General features: G+C 30.6%; 1 protein-coding gene across 1 annotated transcript in view; it reads right to left on the bottom strand.

Moving 5' to 3' along the window:
* LOC142320122 (glutamate dehydrogenase, mitochondrial-like) overlaps positions 1-26,730 on the bottom strand; it is a 281,974-nt gene that overhangs the window by 136,630 nt on the left and 118,614 nt on the right. The window lies entirely within an intron of this gene.

Below are 26,730 nucleotides of genomic sequence, written 5' to 3'. Positions count from 1 at the left end.
TAAAAATATAAGAAGACCACCTGTTATAATTACGCAAATATCACAACTTTCATACAATTAACATCTGGAGTTTTAATTATTGTTACAAATATGACGAATAATGTGAGTTCTGAGGATGAAAATTCATTCCGAAAGCGCTTGAACGCGTCAAATTCATTTGTTGGTAAGCGGTTTTTTTATGTATTAACTATTATTATATTCTTACACCAATGGGCCATGATTAACAAAATTATTATAAATTCTAATTATTACCAGGAAAAAATCATGCTGTTTTTAAATTTACACGTTTTAATTTTACATCATTAATTGATGTACGTTAAAATGTCACTTAATCTTTAAATACTATGGTCGTTCAGAAAGTAAGAACCGTTTGCGCATCGCATAAGCGTAGCTTCAACTCACAACAATGAGACAAGACCAGCCGGTCTCAGTTGTTCTGCTGGCGCTGTACGAAATTTCGTAACACGGGGTGATTTTGCGTGTTTTATACTGAATAAAAAAATTTAAAATCGCCCGACCCGATCGGATTTGCTCCGAAATGAAGATATAGAACAATATTTTAAGGTGTTTTCAATATATGGTAAGTGCTAGCATATAAAAGCATGTGTAGGGAACATATGCTAAGCGATCGTATTCCTAAGACTGCTAACAATTACGTTCCCCAAGTTAAGCATAACATAGAAAGATCCAGAAAATGTTAATCTAATTTGCGAGATTAGTTGTATTTATAGTAAGTTGATCAAAGTATTATTATATATTAGTCAAAGTATTTTTTTATTTTTTGACTGCGGCTTTAGATCAAAATCAATTAAAATATTCTTCATTTATGACAGTCTTGAATTAACCTTTTTACATATAATAAAATGGATATAGCTACGTAAATAACAATTTAAATAATATAGTATAAACTGGCTTTTTCAACTAAGTCTATTCCAGTATAGCAGCAGCACAAGAAGAAAACATCATTATCAAGGTTATTCAATTTAATGGTAATGAAATATAGTACCATCCAGTAAATGAATAGCTGAATCGATCGACTTATTCACAACTCCGATAATGACAACATAAATAACGAACTAGATGATTAAACGACTAGAAGATTGAAACGACCAATAATAGGGAATCACTTAAATAAAATTAAACATCTTTCACAGAAGTGATCGAGGTTGTAATTTGAAGAAATATTTTAATGCAGATTACTGAAAACTTTTATTTTTAATAAAATTTAAAATAGAGTTTACTTTTGTTAAAATGAAAGTAACGTCTACTTCGCTTTCGTATTTTAGGTTTTTAATTATTTAAAAAAAAACAAAAAACGGTGAATATTGGTTAAAATAAATAAAATATAAGCCGAATTACTAATTTTTCTCGACTATTATTATTAAATAAAATCAGAAAGAAATAGACATAACTCTGTATACTCGACACATTTTTTTTATTACACTAAAGATAATACGAAACGATAAAAAATAACTATAATTATTACTTTTACGAGCGCTATAGTAATACACTAAGAAACCATTTAATGTATATACATAAAATGCAATTTTACGAGAGATAGTTAATTGAATTACGAATTATTATACAGCAAGTAAAATACCGAAACTAATTTACAACTGTCGAACTAATTCAGGTAGTTGTACGGTAAATGTTTCTTGGTGAGACTCCTGCAGATTATCTGCGAACCTGCGGATCAAGTAAATCTTTTCTGTGTGATTAGATAGGTTGTAAACTGCCTGTGGATCGTCTGTAAACTGTAAAATAAGCCTAAACTTTTGAAGCATTTATTTAATATTAAATTATACATTAATGTATAATTTTTTATTAATATATAAATATCGCTAACCACTTCCAACCTGATAACGCCAATTTTAGGAAAAAAGTAACTTAAATACCGTATTTATTCGAGTACCCCCCGCCAGGGAATAAGACCCGCACCTAAATTTTCCGGACCGAAAATCTAAAAAAAATTGAATATATACCTGTATTTTTAAGTGCACCAGATATGATAAAAAAAATACGTAAATACGAAAATATTCAGAAAGTAAAGCATTTTATACTTTCCTAGCATTGATTATTTACATAGTGGAAAAAAAATTATATACGGAAAAAGTTACCTAAGATTTTTTTTGAAGCGGGGGTAATTTATGATGCAGTTTTACCTTAAAATTATTATTAAATGTTTAAAAAAATCGGTATTTTTTATTTTTTCTGCTCCACCACCTTCAAAATTACCTTCCAAGATTTTATTTATTTTTCTACGTTTACTATCTTAAATGGAAGAAAAAAATATCCACAGAAAAATTTACAATCAATAAAAAGTTATGTAAGATCGTTTGTTTTTTTTTGGGGGGGTGGGGGTGAATTTTATTACAATATTATTATTAAAAGTTTATATACACAAAAAAAAGGATTTTAAAAATAAAAAACGATATTTTTAACTTTGATCACCTCCCCAACCACATTTTGCCACCAAAATTTTTTTTTCTTTTTTTTTGGCACCACTACTACAATAATGTAAAAGTTATATAAACCGGTGCGGTAAATTGTAAAGTATTCCACATTTTGTATATAATAAAACTTGTCAGGCTACTATGCCTAGGAAGACATAAAAAAATGTTCGGTTAAAAAATATGCAATAAATAAAAAAGACAGCTTTTTTTAAATTTTGGGGAAGCATTTTTGAAAATTTGTAAAGTGGAGTTATGTTTGCAAAATTTTGAGAAAACTGACCCCATAATTTTACCAACAAATTGCCCCATATGCTTTAATCTCTGTATAAAATGTTATCAAAATCAGTTTATCCAGAGAAAAGTTATTAATCTTCAAACAATCCAGCACACATACGTAAGTATGTATAAACATTACCCCCCTACTTTTTTTGTTTTTTAAGGTATCTGGGTTATGAAATGTCTAAAAATGCAAATAAAACCATTCCCAATTTTTTGACTGATTACGATTTACTTTCCTTCTTGCGGTACAGTTCTAGAGCTATGAATTTTAACATTTTCCTGGAAACAATAATAAAAAAGTCGATTTTTCCGGGGAAAAAAATAGTTTCTGAGTTTTAAAAGTTCTGAAGGTTGGAAAAATTCAAGGAATATGAGAATATTTCGTTTAGATAAACAAGTGGTGAAGTCAGGGATCTTGATTTAAATCGTGCAAACCCTTAATTAAAAACTACGCGAGATTGTATAACTAATAGATTTAAGGAAGACGACATACTTAATGTTGAAGAAAAATTAATATTTTATAAACTGCTTCCACGTAAAACTCAAAAAAATGTCAATAGGATGTGTCGTTTTAGTTTATGCCAATATGTGTGAGTAGAGAAACGCGGACCGTTATTAGAAATAAAGTCGAAAAACCCAATAATGTAAAAGTTATATAAACCGGTGCGGTAAATTGTAAAGTATTCCACATTTTGTATATAATAAAACTTGTCACAAGCTAAATCATAACAAATTAGAGTATAATAAAGCTATTTTCTTTTAAGCAGAGTTCTTTTTAATGTTACATCAATTTACGTAAAATAACCTCTCCAATCCACATTTTCGCAGTAATAAACATAGATATTGCCTTAGTACTACAATTAATTGTAGATGTAATTCAATATTCAGGTGTCCAACGAAGAATTTTCATGACATGATCTACTGATGAAAATGAAAAATGTTCATACAAATATAGGTCTGGAAACGCTTTATTTTTGATTTACAGCTAGCGAAAGAATTCGCCCGGATTTCAGCTCTTCTAATAAAAAGAAGCCCTATTGTAATTCTTGGGACTTAAATTAAGGAGTAAAGTTAGTGGTTTCTAATGTAATTTGATCTGGGAAATAGGATAAAACAAGTTCCCGATCTGTAACTAAAGAAGTTTTTTTGGATATCCGACGCAAAAAACAAAATTCGGTGTCGAAAAAGAAGATTTTTTTTGGGTTTATAGTAAAATAGCTTTGTTATATGACTAATAAATGCGAAAGATTTTCCACAAAACTTGTAGAGTATTTCATTTTGAGAAAATTAAATTAAATATAGCCATAAAAACTTTGAAAAATCGGTTTTTTATTGAAGCAAAACACAAGAAAAATACACAGAAAATCGTATTATTCTTTCTGTACCTATTAAACATTATTAATATAGCAAAACAAAAAAATAAAATACATGAAATGATAAACGGTAACAGAATAACAAACTTCAGTTACAGTAATCGTTCGAAATTCTCTCTTTCACAATGTACACAGCACCACTCTGCCCGATGTAAAATATTTTCGGTGGCTTATCGTATCATCTCAGGATCGTTTTGCATAAATTCAATAGCATTTCGTATTTTAATGAGTAACACTTCTTTAATTTTAGCTTTTTGTTGGTATACTATCGTTTTCATATGGCTCCAGATTATGTAATCTACAGGCTTCAAGTCAGGTGATCGTGGTGGCCTATTGATCGGTCTACCACGTACAATTCAGTATACGAAATTAACATTCAAGTGATTTCTAGCTACTAAAGAAAAATATGGCGTTGCACGAGGATGCTGGAAAATCATTTGCCATCTAGATCTAAAGGTACATCCTCCAAAAAGTCGGCAAATTATTTTTTAAGAAATGAACGTATACATCTTCCGTAAGGTTTTCATTGAAAACAAACGGTCCCAGAATTTTGTTAAAAATAATGCCACCCCAAACATTAATGTGAAATCTATGTTGGAAACTAATTTCGACAATATCATGTGGATTGTCTTCGCTTCATAAATGCTATTTTTAGAACTGAAGACTCCATATGTCATAAAAGAGGTTTCATCAGTAAATGAAACTGAAATTACCCCATCGGCGCTGTCTAAAAACCAATGACACAAGTTTAACCGCTGGGAATAATCTGTTGGCCGCAAATTTTGAACCTTCTGCAGGCAGAAGGGATAACAATTTTCTTTGTAGGATGATTATTTTTTTATTTTGCTATATTAAGAATGTTTATATGGTAAAGAAACAAATAATAATATTTTCTGTCTATTTTTCGTCTGTTTTACTTCAATAAAAATCGATGTTTAGAAGTTTTTATTATTTACCTTTTATTGCATTTACATTAATTTTCTCAGAATTAAATTTTGTACAAGTTCTGTTCCTAAATCTTCCGCATTTATTAGTCATTTAACAAAGCTATTGAACTGCAAACCTTAAAAAAAACTTGTTTTTCGAAACCGAATTTTATGTTTTACGTTGGATATTTTAAAAATTACTGGCGTTAAAGTTCTGGGACCTGTTTTATACTATTTCCCAGTTCAAATTACATAAGAAACCACACTTTACTCCTTACTTTGGGTCCTAAAAATTACAGTACGGCTTCTTTTTATTAGAAGAGCAGAAATCCGGGAGCAATCTTTCGCTAGCCTTAACTCGAAAACAAAGCGTTTTCAGATTATCTTTTTTTATGAACGTATTTCATTATTTTTACCAGTAAAACATGTCCTGAAACTTTTTCTGTTTCTTCGTGGGGCATTTTGTGTAATCCAAATTACAGAACTATTAGTAGCTCGAGTTTAAGGGGAACTTTCTGCACTTTCGAATAAGCGTAGACAAGTGAGATTGAGCAACCGGTTAAGAGATTTTAATTACAAGAAACTTATAATTTATGATCTTTAGGTTATCTGAAAGAATCCTCAATTTTCAATAGAAATGAGTTAGAAACAATAGAGAATTTTTATTCACATTTTCCAATCTATCGCACAATCACCAAGATGCGAAATGTTTGTAGGTCAAAAGAGAAAGGTATCTTACTAAGATTATATATAACCACCCAGATGGTCTTATCTTGGGTTATCTTTTCTGGGTTAACATCCCGTGAAATGTTAAACAACCTATATTTTTTTTCTTACTCTCAGCTCTAAAACTGCACCTGTTTAAATTTATTAAAAAAGTCGCTGGGAAATATTATTTGTTACAGTGTCTTATTATTATTTATCTAATCAATAATACACACATTAAATACGACTAGATATTGAAATACTGCAGCTAAGTTCGTATTAGTTGTACTTGTAAAATATGAAAGTACAGGTTTATAATATAAATATACGTGTAATAAAGAGTTGTAAATTTTTGTTAATTCTAACTTTTAATGTTAAATATTCAACATTTTGATTTTGAAATAAATTTTAAAAATTATGTAATTTTTTTCACAACAGATAAAAATTCTTTAAATTTTTGTACAGTTTTATATACGAGTATATACTAGCAGACCCGGCAATGCTTCGCTATATATATAAGATTAAATGAACACAATTGAAAGTTTGATAAAACATTAACAGAATGAACATTACGGAATTACACAAAATTTAACCTTTCCCCTTTCCCCCATTTTACCTCTCCCTTTCCTTACCCTATTTTTCTTTCCTTTATTTCCCTTTTCCGCTTTTATTTTTTCTAATTTCCCCTTTCCATTTCCTTTTCCCCGTTTTCCTGTTTTTCTCTTTTTCAATTTTCCCCTTCTTCCCTTTATCTTTTTCTACTTTCCCACTTCCGTTTTCCCTTTCCCCGCGCGAAATAGGTCCAGTAGTTATTTAGTCTATAGCTGATACACTTAACGGAAACGCTGAAATGGAATCGTAAAATATTTAGTATAGCGTAAGTTGTTTTTACGTGCAACAGATAGCGCTGTTTTTCAAAAAAAGCATGTTTTTACCTATTACAGGTGTGACATTTCAGGTATATAAATAGTAGGTATATAAAAACACGTGCGTATTCGAATGCAACGTTGTGTCAACATTTCAAAAGAATCCGTGAAGAACTATCGGAGATTTAAGATTTTGAACAAAAATCTTAAATCTCCGAACTTTTACATTTATATATACATATATATTGTAATATATTGCAGTACCGGTAGTGCTAATTATATTTTTAGAGAATTCTGTATATAGATAATATATAACCTATAATAAACCATAATATATAAATTTGCTATTAAAATTTCAAATAATAACTACATCACTGCAGTAAAATTTTTTTGATTTGAAATAGAATGTTCAACCTACTCGTCTCAAACATTATGAATAGAAATGTTATACAAAATGTCGCGTATTATATGAATAACAACGGAGTCGGGTGGTTAGACCTTGAATTCAATGCGAGATTCTGCACTCCCAACACCATTACACCGGTAGAGAGAATCCAGCAATTTCTATAGCGCATTCTTTCTTCCAACTCCTTTTTTCACAAACAAAACTTGTATTATACATCAGAGAATGCAGCTGGAGAGAAATTACATGTACATTTCGCATCTCACATTATTAATTTATTTTTTATCCTATTGTCTCGTTAAATTGTCAACAAACGTCTTATACTTATTTATTACCTTTCAGTTTGTTAAAATACAGCCTTTTATTGTGTATAAAAAAATAAATAATTCAGACTTTAAAGCATAGTGTTTCACACATAAAATAATAAACTTAATTTACAGTTATAAAACAATGTTCAGTTCATTGTATATCAGAGTAAAATTACACAAACACAATAATAGAAGGTAAAGTTAATTAAAACTCGAGGAGTCATAACCCAAGATAGAAGAAAATGTTATACACCAACTCGAGCTTATACTCAGCATTAAACTTTAAACAATAATGAAATTACAACATGAATTACCGGACGTTGTTATATGTGCTATAAAAAACAAGGCACAAAAGTGCCATTACCAGTACTCATTAACATTTATTCCTTTATTAAAAAAAAGCACTTTGTGAAAACTGTGACAATTTAAGTTGTTATTACAAGTAATCAGATTTTTTCTATTTGATACATAATCACTCAACTACAGTTTTTACATAATATTTTCATTTAATCATTGTGAAACTGTAATGTAATCATATAACACATTTTTTGTTTACGACATATCTTTATCCGTTTTCTTAATGATTGCCAAACATTTTCAATGAAATTGAGACCGTGGAATGTCCTGGTCAATCTAGCATCAAACCCCGGTTTCTTGAACAAATTTTTTTACAACTCAGGAAGTTTAATCCAGTATTAAAATATGAAAAAAAGTTCGTGTGTACTTACGTACGCATGTAAGAAGTTATACTTCTTTGGCGTGAATAAAAAATAATTTTTTACGCATTCAAACAAATTTTAACCGAGTCAAACGATCAGTAAATGACAATAAATACCATGAATAAAAGTTAAAATAAATAACACTTAAAGTCAATTAAATAATATTTATTTTATACAGTTTAAAATGTATTGAAGTAATCGTTGTTATGCAAAACAAAGTTCATCGAATATATTTCGATTAGTTTAGTTCCATTAATTCTTCGGATGACGATTGAATAGGCACGAGGGTTATCAGCGACTTATGATATGAAAAATATGAAACAAATAGTTTTATTTTATAATAGTGTGTATTATGAAAAATTTTATTTTTTAATTTTAAATTATTTATGTAAAATCAAGAATTTATCTGATGTGTGCTATTTTCTGAGTCATTAAAAAATATAATTTTACTCATAAAAAATAATACTTATATTAATATAATCTCAAATCTTGATACACAATTTTCATAAAAACAAAAATAAATAAATAAATAACGTATACGCTGCAATGTAAATAAAGTTTTATGAATATGAACAATATTCACAGTTTAAAATATCTACCTACAGAAATATGTGTATATAAATATGTATTTATTACGGCTCAACATCTGTTCGTTTCCAACACGTGCTAATCACTTAATTGGATTGAACGACTGAGTGAATTAGACCCTACACGCATGTGCGTGCAAATTGATCCACATGGGCCTGCGCAGATCTTCATGGGTGTGTTACATCGGCGTGTGCAACTTCCGTAACTTGCTGAAAATACTACACTCTCATCAGTTTCTCAAAATGCGCCAAAAGAAGTATAACTTCAAAACACCTTTGTAATATTTTCTAGCTGCAGTATTACTTTTGCTCTTCAGGACATCTTCAGTCTCTCAGAATAACTACCTCCCTCAAAATTGAAAGATACGAAATAAATCAATCCTAAACTACTTTTTTAACAGTGTCTCACAGATTGCATATTGATGCAATAGTAGATTAATAGTAGATACTTTTCCTTTGGATCTATTCGAACGAAGGAAGGTGTCTTTCTTCGAACTAATGAGGTTTTCAACAAAAATCACCCACCTAAGGATCAGTTTTTATTTTTTGCAAAATGTGATCAATCTTTTACCGTTTGACTCTTTATCAACACCTAGCAAAAGCTCTTCTGATCTGTACTCCAGAAACCTACGGTGAACAGTGTAATCGTACACATTAACTTCGGTAGCTTAATTTCTATACAACTAGGCACGTTTTTTAATGGCCTTGCTAAATTTGCACAAAATACATTGCATCACCTCTTTGAAAGATCTTTCTCTTCCACTTACACTTAAATTTCTCTAGGGTCAATTGGACACCCATCGGGTTGGTCCTGTATCCTCATTCATCCGCTGCAGTATTATCTAAACGGTATTTACCGGAGGCTAAACAGGGGAAAAGAGAGAGAGAGAGCCACCAAAGAACACCCGTATCCACGATCTAGTATTCAAATCTGAATAAAAGTAACTGCCTTTACTAGAACCTTAGAACTCACGATTTCGAAATCAGCTGGTTTGCGATGACGTGTTCACCACTAGACCAATCCGGTGGGTTAGGAATGGTCGAACTGAGACTGTATAAGAATATATACATCATTTACATTCGTGCATATCAACCTCACTCATCTTCTGAAATAAAGCCTTACGGTAGTTCCAGAGGGTAAACAGAAAAAGAGAGGCTCAATTGGACAAAAGTTTCTCGCTTCGATGTTTCAAAACAAAGATTACTGTTATAAGACTTACTCCACAATCACAAGCTCTTGATTTATTTCTTTGGAGTAAGATAAATAAATTTAAAAAACACACTAAATAAAATGTACTCAAAGGACACGAAAAAAAATAAGTTGATAAAAAAAAATCAGGTGATAATCGTTACTCAATAGTACTACCAACCTGTTTAAAATTAAAAGAAAAATCATATAACAATGTTTTTGGCACTAATTAGCAGTGCATTTTAATTAATCACAAAGTTAATACAAAGCGTTCGAAGAGTTTCTGTACACTGGAATTATGGAAGTGTAATGACGAAACTTTCTTAATTATTACTTTGTATTTTTAGTTAATTATTTTATAGAAACAGACATTACAATAACTAGAATAGTTTATAAAAGTTGTTGAAAATGACCTCCTCCAACATCAATACAACACTGTAAACGTTTTAATTTGTTTTCAAACACTAACCAGTTGATGTACTGGAATGTCTGCCGTTATTTTGGTTTTTAGTTCGTCATCGTGAGTGGTCTGTTCCGATACACTGCTTGTTTCGCTTCTCTCCAAAGAGAGTATAATCTGGGAGAGTAAGATAGCGCGATCGTGCTGGCCAGAAACCCGTCGAAACGATTCGTTCACCAAACACATTTCGTAAAAAAAGTCATTGATATCTTAGCTGTGTGCACTGTGGCGCCATCTTGTTGGAACGAACCGTGATTGCTTTCCACTTCTATTAACTGACTAATGAATTTTTTTAAACAGTACAATAACGATCACTATTAACTGTATTTTCAAAAAAGTTTGAATCAACAACGCGCGTTCTACTCACACCGACCCAGACTCCAATCTTCATTTCGTGTAATTCATGGGGATTAGTTGTCGACCACAGTTGTTCATTTTGTGAATTAATATACCCTCTCCGATGAAACCACACTTCTGTAAAAAACGCAATATCAAGGTCGAAGATACTTACGTAATTTTGGTCAATAAAACGTTTAAATCATTGACAATAAGTTAGACTTTTGACATGATTTGTGGTTTTAATTTTTGAACACACATTACTTTGTATGGGAAAAGTTTCAGTTTTTTTTCTTACAGCTTTAAGTTTGGTAGTAAGTCCGATATCTTGCAGCGTGATAACTTACGTGTTGACTTTGTCATGTCAGTCATCACATCGAAACTCATGTCCGAAATATCAAGCAGCATCTCTTCGTTTAGTTAAGGTCTTCCACAGATGCTGTTGCCTGAAATTTTTCTTAAGAGTTCAAACTGCATTGCGGTAGGAACAACAGTATTTGGAAACGTTTCAGAAAACTTGTGCTTCACTAAATCAATAAACTAGTTATCTTCACGAAAGACGTAATCAACAAGAAAAATACTTCTTCCACCGAAAAGAACCATTACGTTCCTCGCATCTATTAATTCCGATAAATGAAATGAAACACGTTCAATCACAACTCAACAACTGACGTTTTGGTTTATTACTAAGCAACGCCCAATGAACCCGTAGGGCAACCGACCCAACGCCGAAAGAACAGAATGCACCACATACTTCGGAAGTACACTGCACTGTAACTTTCCGAATTCATTGTACTATTCTTTATTGATCAACGAAGATTTCACTGATCGGTTTACTTATTTCAATCGGTCGATCTCCGTGGCCGAATGGTAGCACCTCAGGCTTTCACCCGGAGATCCCGGGATTGAATCCCAGTCATGCATGGAATTTTTCATACGCTATAAAATTCAATTTCCATATCCCACGGATAAGCTTCAACATGTGGCGAATTCATAGAAAAAAAATTGGAAATGGGAAGGTTTTTCCCAATGGAAATTTGAGCGTGCTCTAGGATGTCTGTTTTAGTAAATGCAGTTACTTTTATACGGATTTGAATACTAGATGGTGGGTACCGGTGATCTTTGGTGGTAGGGTTTCAATTAACCACACATCTCAGCAATGGTCGAACTAAGACTGTAAAAGACGCTATTACAATAACAATTTATTGTAATGTATTATAAATACCTTGGAAAAGATTACTTGATCTTCTCAGGAATTGTGGGTGAGATGGATAGCCATTTCCTGGAGGAATTGAAATGGTTGTTAGGATAGGGTTGTTTCCTTATCTCGTGATGTATATTTATCATCCTCTCCTCTTATATACTCCTGCGCATTTAGGAATTTTTCTGTGGTTTCTCAACAATGGATTTTTATTAAGAATGTAAAGATCTCAATAAGTTACCGCATTATTGGTATGTGTGTGTTCTGCGTCTAGTTTTTATGGAGAGTCTTTCCATCTAGTGTTTGTACAATTTCAGGCTGCCGTGCTTACTGACTAAAACCAGACCTCCAAAAACAAGGATTAGGAATAAAAAAATGTTTAGGATTAGATTAATTATAAACCGATTTTTTTTAATAAATAATATAAATGAATATTGTCAAATTTTTTCAAAAACAGTAGGAGTATCTGGTCAAAATAATATAAAATATATTATATAGGGAATTCATCCCTCTTCACGTAATATTTTTTTTTTATAAATGCAGTCTCATCAATAAGTACACTTGTTGATGATGCCTGAATGTAGTCATTACTCTTTACTCCTTTTTGATATGATGTGAGGGAGTCAACGTCATTAACGTATAACCAATAAGTAAATACAGATAAAAGACCTGAGCATTCTCAATCAACCATCACCATCTTCTCCATCAAAATTATTGTTTTGTTTCTTATGTAGTAGTAACTTACGAACCAGTTTTATGATTTTAGATTCTGAAAATATGAAAAAAAGGTTTCTACCAACCTAATGTTTATTTTATATTATGTAAAAACCCTCTATTAGAAACAAAAATTATATCTTATCGAAATATTTGTTGAAAATTTGGGCCGATCATTCGCTTCTTTCTTTGTTAGATAAAACCGAAAATGGATTTACGTCCAATTATTGCTTAATTTCAATTATTTTTAAATTCTTATAAAAAAAAACCAATAAAATTAAAAAGAAATTTTAGCTAAAATATTTTTTTTTAATTTCTACACAAATTCCTGGCACTTTTCAAGCTGAAAAATGGTTTTCTATCATTTTCTCAGATATTTCATATTAATTATAAAAGCTTAAAAATAAAATTTGAATATTATTTAATATACTCTCTCTCAATATAATATATATATATAATACAGTGTATCACGATGTTCTTCCGGGACTTTCATAACCTATTCTATTCGTGAAAATAATGAAAAAAGTTCATATAAACATACGTTCTAAAATTCTTCATTTGCGAGTTACGGTTACTGAAAGATTTCGTTACGATTTCAGCTACCCCAAAAAAAGAAACGAGGCGGTACTGAAGTTTTTAATACGTTAAAGGGGCAGCGATAGTGATTTATAATGGTTTTTGACCTGAAAATGGGTAATAATAGGTCCCAGAACCGTATCACCAATAGATTTTCACCAACAGAAATCTGGCTGTAAACCAATATAAACTGGGGTAAAAAACCCTGTTTTTTATGTTTGACATACAATAACTTTATTGTATGGATACGAAACATATAAAACCTTTAAAAAAATGAAGAAAATTTAATTCTGAATCAAAATGGTGTAGGACAAGTTGAATAAAAGAAAAAAGTTAGAAAAATCAGAATTTTATTTAGAAACAAGGCAGTACTACATTTGTAAGAAAAGTACTTATTTAATGTAAACAAAAACGTAATTCTTTTTTGGCGATTTGAAAAATCTGTAAAAACATAATTTACTGTTAAAAGAAATGCAAATTACACAATTGTAAAATAATAATATATAAAAATTATTTGGATAATTTTTTTTATTAATGACAAAATACCATAAATTATTTGAAAAATTATTATTTCAAAGTTGGCAATAAAGTAACAACAGCTGATCAATAATCCGCAATACTGCATTAGGGTTTAGATCATTCTGTAGAGTACATTAAGTATATCGAGTACTGTGAACTGTGCTGTCGTCAGCGAAGGTTTTCTTTGAATTTTAGTTTGAACGTGATTGGCTTGCCATTAAAGTAATGCCGTACTTATTTACAATAGAGGAATACGCTAATATCGTATTCATTTTGGGTGTATGTATTGATAGTGCTACAGATGCTACAACAGAATATGAAATACGAATTCGAAAACAGGATTCCAGATCCCAAAGCAGTTGGCGCGAATTTTCACACTCTTCGGGAAACAGGTTTACTACCTAATATTCGTACCGGTTAGGATCAATCTGTCCAACACGACGTTGTTAAGCCACCGGGTTGGTGTAGTAGTGAACGCGTCTTCGCAAATCAGCTGAAGTCGAGAGTTCCAAAGTTCAATCCTAGTTTTATACTGATTTGAATACTAGATCTTGGATACTGGTGATCTTTGGTGGTTGCGTTTCAATTAACCACACATTTCAGAAATGTTCGACCATTCACAAAAGTGAAGTGTAGTCTCACACTTCACTTTTACTCATACACATATCATCCTCTGAAGTAATACCTGACGGTGATACCCGGAAGCTAAAGAGGAAAAAAAACACGACGTTGTTATGGATAAAATCATTATCGATGGAGTTCAGCGCAGTCCAGGCGTCAGTACACGATATCATTCTGCGAATCGAAGGACACTTAAACAAAACAAGTTTTATCCTTATTATAAACAACCAGTTTAAGATCTACATCCGGAGGCAGTCCGCTTCGCTTGAAGTTCTGCAATTGGTGGAATACAAATCCACAACTCTACAAGTAGGTTTTGTTTACCGACGAGACAAAATTTCACTCGAGATGGCGTCAACAACTTACGCAATGAACATACCCGGGCAGATATAATCCTCATGAAACGGTGATAGGTTAATTTCAACACCAGTTTAGCGTCAAAGTTTGGCCTTCTTCACAATCAGCCGCTTGGACCGTTGATATTACCTGGCCGCTTAAATTTTGAGGTCTACTTGCACTTTCTTCAAGAAGAATTGCCGCAACTGCTTGAAAAAGTTCCCCTAGCGCCGAGGTGCAAAGTATACTTCCAGCAGGATGGCCTGACTCCCTACTTCTTTTGCCACTCACTTAAATCATTATTTCCCTGAAAAATAGGTGGTCGTGGATGCCCAAATTCCAGGCCACCAAGATCGCCTGATATAACACCTTTAGATTTTTACGTATGGGGATTGATGAATAATTGTACACAACAAAATTACATTCTCGTGAAGAATTAAATTTCCTATTTTTTCTTTGTTTTATCCAAAGAATAAACTAACCTCTTTGTGAATTAAATTTTCTACAAGTTTTGTTTAAAAGTTTTTTGTGTTTATACCCATTTAACAAAGTTATTGTACATCAAACATATAAAACAGGAGTTTTTACCACAACTTATTATTTTTCACCCCAGATTTCTCAAAATCTACTGCATATACGGTTCTGGTATCTATAGTAATCGATTTTCCGGGTCAAGAAACGATATTAAATCACTAATTTTTATGACTTTAATTACAGTCATAAAAATTTAAGTACGATTTCATTTAACCAGGGTACCTGAAATCCGAGCGAAATTTTTCACTAACCGTAATTTGCAAACGAAGCATTTTAGGACAAATGTTTATCAGAACTTTTTCCATTATTTTCACGATTGGAATAGATTATGAAAGTTATTTTATTATATGCCCTTGCTTATTTTATGTTCTATTATAATTATGGACAAAATTATTTTCCATGAAACTTTCAACAATTCTAATTCAAAAATGTTTGAATGATTAATAAATTACAAAAGTAAAAACTATTTTATTCTAGGAAAAATGTGGTGCATAATTAATTAACAGTGCTAATTATTATACGATAAGATAAAATGATAACTTTTGAAGATTACATATTTCTAAATGTTAAGAAAAGAAGCTATTAAATATAGTAATTAGCAATTCTTTTTTAATTATAGGTTTATTATATATAATATCAATCTAAATTAAAAGATAAGAAAATTGTAAAAACAAACAAAACTTTAAAAAATTATACTTTTTACGTTTCCTTTAAGATAAAAATGTTTTAATAAAAATAATAACTGCCATAAAACAAAAATTTCATTCTTCTTATCCGTTTTAATTTTTTTATTATCGTAATAATTTTTATAATAATGAAAAAATTTAATTCTCATTACGAAAAAATCGTACAACATATTTAATAAATTTTCAGATAGAGCTTATTTTTAATTTATAATTTTTGTACTTTATTACACAAATAATAAGAAAAATTATATTGTTCACTAAGAAAGGTGAAACCATCAGGTAAAATGTTACTGATCAGGAGTTTTGAGCAAATATATTCTTAACAAAAGACAAAAATTATTCAATATCCTGATTACTACTGTTACTACTACCGGCCATTCTGGTAATCGCCTTGCTTTATTTGAACATATTTCTTCTTTGCAATAAAACGCCACGCACACGCAAACTGGTTTTAAAGATCCCTCGTCCCTTACACATATAATTGTTGAGCAGAGGAAACCAGCAATTCTAGTAAGGACGTTAAGGGTGTTAATTACAGAATTTTATTTAAAAATAAAAATGGTGTTTTTTTTATGTCGCATCAATCTTTTTATTGGTCATAAATGACACGCAGTGGATCACATGTATATAAAATTAAATTACAGAATCCTGCTTGTAGCAGTAATTACAATTCAGGTGTTTAACACACAATTTAGAAGACACATATCATTTTCTTAGTGCTTTATATTAAAAACATTTTAAGGATACAAATGATAAAAAGTCAATCGATGTGTTGAGAAATAAATACAGAATGTCCGTAAAATCACAGTGGGGTTTTAAATGGTTATTGCTTAGGAACAAAGCATTGTAGAGAGATGAGTTGTACGTTAAATAAAAGAGAAACACTCCAAGTTTATGTGTACAAAAGTTAACGCATACGGATTGTGTTTCCAGTACATGCAAGCAGCATGTGCGCGTAAGTCATCATGTTTGCGACGAAGGGGAAAGTTCAATGTGTGTTTCCGTGTTGGGCCAGTTATATTTAAATCAGTTACAAGTGTTAGGTGTAAATACCGTCGTGTTCAATGAAGACAGCCCGGCACGAAAATAACATTCAGGGATGGGACAAACAACTCAAAGGAACAGGCAGCAGCCTACTGAAACACATGCAGGAAGTCCATCAGTGTCTCATGAAACCAGACATTTCTTGCGTAGCCCGAATATATTTATTATTTAATCTTTAGTAGTCTCATACAATTTTACAGTATTTTACATTTAGAGATTAATAAAATACATCCCAAAGTCTCAGCCTGTGGGGGTGGTACATATAGGTACTTATTCTATAGTAAATTCATTGAGTTGGAGTTGTGGCCAACCAAAATATTATTTCACAAGACAAAGGTACTGTACTTTTTATATATGTTAATATGACCTTTCCTTATCAATATCATATTATTTTTATCTATATATAAAAATAATATAATTATTATATATATATATATATATATATATATATATATATATATATATATATATATATATATATATATATATTATGTAATTATTATTTCGATTATAATTGTTTAACTTTATAATACTTCTGTTAATATAACAACAAATAAAACAAGGTATAGTAAACTCACAACACTAATGACGCAAAAAGGTAAATGAATAGAAACTAGACCAAAGTATTATACAAATGACTATTACCATCCAATTGTAAAACAATTCTTGCAAGGCTTTCAAAAACTTTCTTTTAACTTTTAATGATTTTATGGTTTCTGATAATAAGTAAAAAAAAAACTTTCGTGCCTAATATGTGTAAACATTTTGAAAACTGTCAATCTAGGTTTAGGTATAGGGACGTGCAATTTGCTTCTAAGATCCAACTCAGTACGTTTTGTATTTCTTCTTTTATTAGTACTTCTATTAAAAAAAAATCTAAGTTTAACACTTGATAAATATACATGTTCCTGAATTGTATTATTGTTAGAGAAAGAAGAGGTTTAGTGTGCTCTAATCGGCTTTTATTTGCTATAAGTCGAACAATTTTTGTAGTGTAACAAGTGGTTTGAGTGCTGTAAGATAAGTGCTTCCCCAAATTATAAAATCATACTGTATACTTTGAAAACCAAATTGTTTTTTTCTAAAGGACTCTTTATTCAAAAAAATTCACTAATCTGACTTTTTATTATTTTTTTCCAAAATTTTGGAAATAATGGATAGAAGGGCTAAAGGTCTATAATTATTCGCGTCTGTCCTGTCAGATTCCTTATATGCAGATATAACCACAGCTTTCTTCAAACATATCTGAAAATATATCACAAGCTATACTAAAATTAACGAGATAAACCATTACATCTATTAAGTGTTCCGCAATAGTTTTTATAATTTACAGGAGTTATTCTATGAAATAACAAATCCAGGAGATTCTTCTTAAATCTATCAAATTTTATGATTTTCTTTAATGATGTTATTTTCATTACTCTTCGTGATTTTTTTTTCCTTCTCCCCCAAACCGGTTATCCATTTAAGTATACTCGGTCTGGGAGAGTGTCCTTATACTCTAAGGGGGCCTTCCCGCCCACCGGCTATAATTCCGGCACGGCAGGTCGGCCCCCCCCGGTCGGATCTTTCATTACTTTTATTGCTTGCCTGCCTCCAATCCCCAGGTAGGTAGCCAGGTCCAGCAAAGCTGTCCCCAGCCCCGCCCCAGGGACCGGGTCTCGGTCTTTTAGTATGCCTGCCTCAAACCCCGCAGCCGGGGAGCCCGCCCCGGCTATGCCGTTACGGACCCCAACCACGAGGCCGGGTCTCGGTCTTGATATATTTACCCCACACACTAAATCAGAAACAAGAAGACGCTTCACTCATTTGAATTCAACCAACAATAAAAGTCACCTAATACCTCTCCAGAAGAAAAAACAGAAGGCTCCTAATAGCCTTTTCGCCTAGCTTCCTCATCTTTTTCGCTTAAGATCAGACGTGCGAAGTCCTCAAATTTCCTCCAGTTGTCAGACAAAGTCAGCAAAAATCCCAGAAATACATCGGCATTGAGGCCCCGAATATCAGCAGCTCTTCTGCATTCAGTCCAATATGGGCAATAAAATAAAGTGTGCTTAATAAATAAAGTGCTTAATCACGAAGAGTGATTAAGCAAATCAAATTATACGCTTAAAAATATTCAATAAAATTTTAATAACGTTCAACCTGGTTTAAGATCTCTTTTCGTATTTAACAGCTGAGAAAGCAAAAATTAATAGGGAATTAAGGTAACACAATAAAATTACTTTTTAACATTCATTTATTTAGATATAAGGGTCACACTAATGATAAACAATATATTTTTCAATTAGTGTTTAAACTCTAACTTGATAAATTAGCCCGATGTCTATTTAAAAACTATTAAAAACACTAAATTAAAATTTTAGATAATAAATAAATACCATTCCCCATGACATAATAAAATTCAAGAAAAAAATACCAATTTTTTTTTCAATTAATCTTTATATTTCGACTACGAAACGTAAAAATGAAAGGAGAATTTAATTAAGGTATTTTAAAGATAGTTTTTATTATTAAAAAGTCTCTTACAAATATTTTAGTCTAACTCTTATTTAAAAAATGTAAACATACATTGCATAACCGTAATGGTTAAGATGAATTGAGACAAGAAAAAAATCACTCAAGAATAACAAACATCCTACGCCAAACTTACTAAGGAAAGTGAGAAACAGGAAAAGATTTCTATTGACTTCTTCATCGAGCCAAATGTTACGTAACAAACCTAACCAAAAGCAAATGATATTTCTCCCTAAAAGAGATACCTTTTCTCAGTTCAGCATAGGAGTTGGTTATATTATGAACTCCATTACTTTTATAAAAAAAACAAATCTAATTAGTGTCATTTATACCTGAATGCTTTATAAATATCGCAGATTTAAGAAACACTATGACAGAGTAAATCAACAAATTAATTTATCGTTTTTATAGAAAAACTAAATTCTGTGCGTACTTAATTTCTCATCAAAGCGTTCGATTTTCCGTCATCCGTAAAATCGCAATTTTCTTTTGTGATTACTTAACCGCAAATAACCATACTCACTTCCGTCGAAAGCGTTCGAAATTTAACATACTTGAACGATTATTTTAATCAAATCATCAGATCATCAAATCAAATCATTGTCTGTATTTTTAACAGTCACAATAATCCATTCACGAATTTGTATCACATAAAGATTTCTTAATTTTACCAGATGACATACTCTCAGGTGTCGTATCCGCCAACCGTTTTATATAGCGTTTGGTTTTAAACGGTCGGTTTGTGCAGATTTCTAGAGGTTGAAGAATAGATGTCAATACACCAATTATAATAAATAACCTGTCATATTTTTCAGCAATATGTGTCGTTTGATAACCGTGTCGTAGCAATCATCGGTTGTATAACTCTTAAAACTGTTCGTTACAAGTACGGAAGGTATTTGTAATGAAGTGCCTGGTCAACGCTTCCAAACACATTTAATATAATCCATTAGTAATTCATTACCCATCCATCCCATTTTTGTGGTCGTACGACAATATTGGGTGGCAAACTTTCACCTTTCGGTAAATGTATTGTTTTAAAAACCGCTTACGCGGGAGCAGGTAATTTTTCCCTGTAGTGAATAGAGTATAATAAAAATATGTTCAAATTAGTACTGTATATAATGTGACTGTTTATTTAAAAATTTTTTTTCTAGATTATATAAACAAAAATTATAACATATAACCGGAACGCTACAGGAATTTACCCCACCACCAAAAAAAGAATCGTCAAATGGAGTAAGTAAGGTATGAACATGAATAAAACACAATAAAAAATACGGGTCGATTAAAAACGGTCTCCTTTTTTTAAAACGGTTGAAAGCTTTTACAACAATTAGTTTGAGAGTAGACGTTTGTTAAAAAATGTAAAAACTCGCAATGGGATTTGCATAATAATTAAACAATAAAAAGCGTTGGAATATATTAAATAGGTTGATTTTTTCATCAAGAACGCTGACGTAAACAATGAATTTCCACCAGTTCTGAATATCTCGTAATTGTACATTTGCGATGTTACAATTTAATGATGCATCATTGACTACTAGTACTAAATTTTCCTTTGCATATAATACTTTTTTATATTGTAAACAAATGATTACGCATTAGAATTAGGCTAACAATAACAGAACAGATTTCTTTCAGATGAATCATGCGTGAATTAACGTACAATAAATAAATTATATACTTAATATAAAAATAACTGACAATACGTACTGCAATGTAAAAATACACAATTGATTTTCAGTCCTAGATAAAATCTTGGTGTGTACAAACAACGTACGTTAAAATTTCGTCTTATATTTTTTCAAATTTATTATGCGTATAAATATTATCTTGTTAACTGTTTTGTATAATATAGGCGTACGTTACAAAGTTTCAGAATTACCTGGAAATACAATTCACAGTCTAACACGTAAAATATTACGTTAATTAGTTGTAATTCCTCATTAGACAATGTTTTTTCTGTTTTATTTCTAGTTTTGGGGCAACGCAATTACGGTGACGTTACATATAATTCCAGTACATGAAAACAAGAAATGATTCCGTGAGTTACCCTAAGACTATATGTGTAAAAGATAATGTACTAAATTTCACTCGTAAACTGTTGGGGTAGTTTTATTTGTGAATAGCAAAGATACTTGCAGTAAAAGAACTTTATAATTGTCTTATCTATTGTACTATTGTTAATTCAAGACTAACGGTTAAAAGTGTTAAGGCTAGTGATCATGCTAATGTCTTTTGTCGATTGAACTGAATTCAGCTTTTCATTATTTATCTACCTGTGAATAAATCCTGACGATTACTTTAAATTATATTTTGTATGTAACCATTTTTATTATTACTGTTGTGTTTGTTTTATGTTGCCATCATTATTATTCTGATTATTATTGTGGTTCTGATTACTATTTTTCATAATTTGTTTTATTATTGTCGTTTATTATTATTATTACTGATTTGTCTTGTTTTACTAATGTTTTTAACCAATAAATTGAAATTATATAAACATTTTAAATAGTTAATTTCTGAATATGTAGATCGAGCCGCGAACACGCAACAATATAATAAAGTACATAAAATATATAATGTAATACATTTAAAGTAATTTAAACAACAGAGTACGAACTTTTAACATAAAGTGTTCTGTATACTTGTGTCATAAACAGACTATACGTATCATTAAAAACATTCAACACAGCGGTGTAGATGAAAAAACCAACTATATAATCTATATTAACATGACCCTGAGAGAAAAAAACCTCATCTATATAAAACTGAAAGTTACTTTCATGTCACTGATATCAAAAACATGTGTTCTATAAATAAAAACATTAATAATAATAATAAAAAATCAGTTCAGATAATAACAAATTTTCTTATCTCAATAGGCACGAGCCACAGTTTAATGGGTTGGTCTTTAACTGAAGCAGTTTTATGCAATAAAGCATTTTCATTTTATAAAAAAAAAAACTGGATAAAATTTCCCGGTACGTACATGGAACATAAAAAACAGAATTTTTCTTCCCAGTGACAGTTGAAAATTATTATTTCCGTTAAAATTTTTGATTATTTTCTTAAAAGATGGATCATAATTATTTTTTAAATTAGTAAAAATTTATAAAAGAAAAGCACACTTACTCATCAAAGAACATTACTTTGTGCTATATGAACAGAATATTTTAGAATATATCATCCTCTACCTTAGATACAAATCATTTAACCATTTCGATCTGGATAACACCACATGTAGAAAAAATATTACACAATTCCTATTTTTAGCGGTGGGGATTTTTAACTCGTTCACTGAACTCTCTGATTTTAAACTGACCAATCCCGATAACTTCATTAAAAAAATAAAATCATACAAATAACTAATGAGTGGTCTTTACACCATAACTCCAAAAACGCATTAATTTTTTAAAAAGAAAGTATAGAACAGATTCTAAAGCTAAATAAATTCTAAAACTATATGAAAAAACCATTAAAGCCTTTTTAAAACCCTAAGAAAACTTTTTAAGCGAAAAAGACTTGAATGGGTTTTTCCAGAAGTTGTTTTTGGTCGTATTTCCGACGGTAATTTTTTGATCTGCTAGAACCCGGTAAAAATTTCATGTCCAACCATGCTTCGCATCGAATTTCAATTCTAGATTATTAGAAGTAGAAATTTAACTGATAACTATCATTAATTTCTTTTTCTTTTTAACTGGAATTTTTCGCTAACTAGATCAATTCACTTTTTTCTTTAAAAAAAACAACAAAAAACTACTTGTATCATTTGAACAGATTCATTTTGCACAAAGCAAATATTTAGTTTTAATTTCTCTCAAACACAAACAAATTAAATTATAACAAACCCCAATTTTATTTCCGTAATCTATTCCTTTTATAGGAAGATTTTGTATAAAACCTTTTCTCATCACTATAAAAAATGATGGTGTGTAGGTTTTTTGTTTCTTGTATTTGGTCACATTTTTATTTTAGCTGCTACTGGCGCAGAGCGGACCAATGATGGTGCGCCGGGAGGCTGCGCACGGCGACTATCTCCCGTTAGAAGCAAGTACGTTGTCAGTTAATTTACAGATTATTTAATATAATTTCCAAGCGTAGATTAATTTTATTTTATTTGTATTTTTATTTACTTACTATTATTATTTATTAAATTTTATTAATAAAAGTAAGGTATTATTAGTTAATAGTTAGCAAAGAAAAAAGGATTCTTTATTTAGAGGGAGAGAGTTGGGGCGCGCATCCGGCCGGCCAATCAAGTGGTCCGCCAATAGCAGCAGCTGGACTGGCAATTAATACAACCTCACACGAACACGCGCAAGACTAAACGAAGACGGCGTCCCCAAATCAATTCCCTCTTTCAATATGGCTAGCGTTAATCGTTGTATTTTTTTAAAAATTATTAAATTCTATATCTATTCACTCCTTAAGCCTATCTTTCTCATAAAAAAGATGGTGGGTTTGTTTGTTTGATGTAGGTGCTCAGTTTTTTTTTAGCTGCTAGTAGCGCAGAGCGAGCCACGTGGTGCGCCATGTGGCTGCGCGCAGCGGACTAGCGATTCATTCGTACGAACGATTTATACTCCTTGATAAGAACGATTTATCTAAAATTATATTTGTGTTTTGGAGATAAAAAAAAATCATTGGGTTTAGAGCTGTGTTAAACTCAAGAAATAGCTAAAAATGTTCAGGATTTTGAAGCTTTTCGTTCTAAAAGTTTTTGTTGTGAGTACGCAAAATTCTTGAAGATTATTTAGTTACAATTGGCAAAAACATTTAACAAAATTATGTGTAATGAAAAATAAACCACGTAATATTTTCTAGTAGAAATAAATTTACTCACGTGAACTTAAGATAAATTGATGGAAATTATCAGTTCTGCCAACTTACCTGTAACAAAGAAAAAACTTATAAATAAAAATCTACAAGGTAAGAAGTTATTAAAAAAACTAAACGGTCATAAAATACTTTCTTTTTTTACAAAAACGTTGTTTAAAGAATTATTGCCATACAGTAAAATTTAATTTATTATCAGTTTAATACAAAAACGGTGATCTACTGGTTAAACTCATCGTCGTAAATTAGCTGATTTCACAGAGGAGATTACTCAGGTTCGAATCCTAATATAGGTATACGTAGTTGCTTTTATTCGGATTTAATAGGTCGTGGACATCGAGGTTCTTTGATGGTTGTGACAAGTTTCAGGTATGGTCGGCCTGAGTCTGTATAAGCCTACCTTCACTCACACATCACGAACAAAGAAAACGACTGCGTACTGGCATCGAATTCAGAAAGCTGTAGGGGATTTAAACATAGATATGCTGCGCAAATAGTAAAAAACGTTTTGGTAAAATACATAAGAAAAGACTTCTTGTAGAAAATACATAAAGGGATGGAGAGACGAAAAATGTTACGTAAAATAACTACCACCGAATGTGAGCTGACAAATTAAGAATGTAATCAATTTTTTTTTCAAGTTCTGCAAATAATTTTCTTAAACCCAGGTGAATTTATTTTGAATACCAGAAAGGCATTTAAACTGTATAATATTACGTTTTTATTATCCAATACGGAATAAAAAAAAAATTCATTAGATTATTGATCATGTAATCCACTATACTTTCATCGAGATAGTACCATGTTCTTGAAAAATACTTTCTCTCCAGATGTTAGAACGGACCAGGAGGTCCAACTGCATGGCCACCTAGATCTCCAGATATCATTCCTTTGGATTTTTTTGTTTGGGGATTTATGAAAAGGTGTGTGGATCAAACAAAAAAGCTCGAGATTTGGACGATTTAAAACAAATAATTGTTGGTCTAATAATACTGCAGTTGCTCCTAAACGCTTAGAAAAAGTTACATTATTGTCTAGACGTCAACCGAGCTACAAAAGTGCATACATTGAAGTTGACTAACCTACATTAAAACTTGCTGAGTTTATTAAAAAAATAAATAAATAAATAATATTAACAGGTTCTTTTAACATAAGCTGTTACTTTTGGACATTTTTAGATATTCCCGAAATTAAAAAAAATATTGTACTTTTTCAATTTCCGTAAACTCTGTGTACTTTCCTCACTATTACAGCACATAACATGGAAAAAATAATACTGCTTTCAAGATTGACTTCTCCCCGACATAAATTATATTTCTAGTTTTTGGAACCAGAGGATTATAAAATATCAAAATTAAAAAAATTGCTTATAAAATACGTTCGCGCGTGTCCGCTTTCGTTTTGTTATATATTACCAGAACGGATTAATAGTTTTATACGAAATTTGTAAAATATAATTAGTATATGCAAGATATAAATACTATAACATTTTTTTTTTAAACCGATAAGACGTGGACCGTTGATGAGAGGAGGGGAGGGGCTGTAACTAAAAAATTAAAGACGTTATTAAAATGATAACCTACATTATATTTTTTTCGTCTGCAATATCTTATTATCAAAACAGGAAAAGAAGTAATATCATTTATTACTATTATTTTTATTGGTAAAAGCACTTCTTATCACCAAAAACTTGTTTTTTTAAACAGTTTTCTAATATCTGTTTATATAATTGATTTTAAAAATATATATTAAACGAAACTGATTTAATCCTGTTCCGTTAGTATTTACTGTATTAACATACTGTTAGGGTCAATATGACCCGTAGTAGTGTTTTTTTATGAAATTATTTATAACGTGTGTAAAAATAACAATTTTTTTATTAAAATTATTCATTATTCATATTATACAGTTCACTAAATATAATATTTATGTATTTAGAAATAAAATATCAACAAACTAGATAATGAAACTAATGACAACAAATTATTTACTTGAGCAACCTATTGTTCTATATTTTACAAATTTCGAAGCACAGTATTTTATAAAGTTAAAGCTATTACATAAAAGTTAAAAATCTGATAAGGACAACACATGACTTCCTTGTACGCCAACTAAATTATACACATTTTTTTTTTTTTTTTTTTTTTTTTTTTTTATGAAAAGTACATAAATTTTTATTTCATTAAAAATTTCTGATAATTTTTGTAATTGAATTATTATTCAGTGTAAAAGTTTTTTACGAGAGGTTAATTAATAATTATTAAAAAATCAATATATTTAAATTAAAAAAAGGGAGATGAAGTCTGATTCGAACCGATGCGCCTTCCCCTTAAAAGATACAAATATTTCATTAATTAAAATTTTATTTGGCTATAGCTCTGGAACCAATGAAAATTATCACTTATGACATATCGTTGAAAAGCTTTCAATGAGGGCTTATTACTGTAGTTAAGAAAAAATCCAAAATGCAAAACATTTGGATTTTGGGCTTTTTGGATACTTTTGGTACAGTCGATAGCAATCAAACGGGAAGGTG

The sequence above is a fragment of the Lycorma delicatula genome, chromosome 1, assembly GCF_047948215.1.
Source record: "Lycorma delicatula isolate Av1 chromosome 1, ASM4794821v1, whole genome shotgun sequence".
Taxonomy (NCBI): Eukaryota; Metazoa; Arthropoda; class Insecta; order Hemiptera; family Fulgoridae; genus Lycorma; species Lycorma delicatula.
Note: the sequence above shows the minus strand (reverse complement) of the source record. Positions and strands in the feature narration are given on the sequence as shown.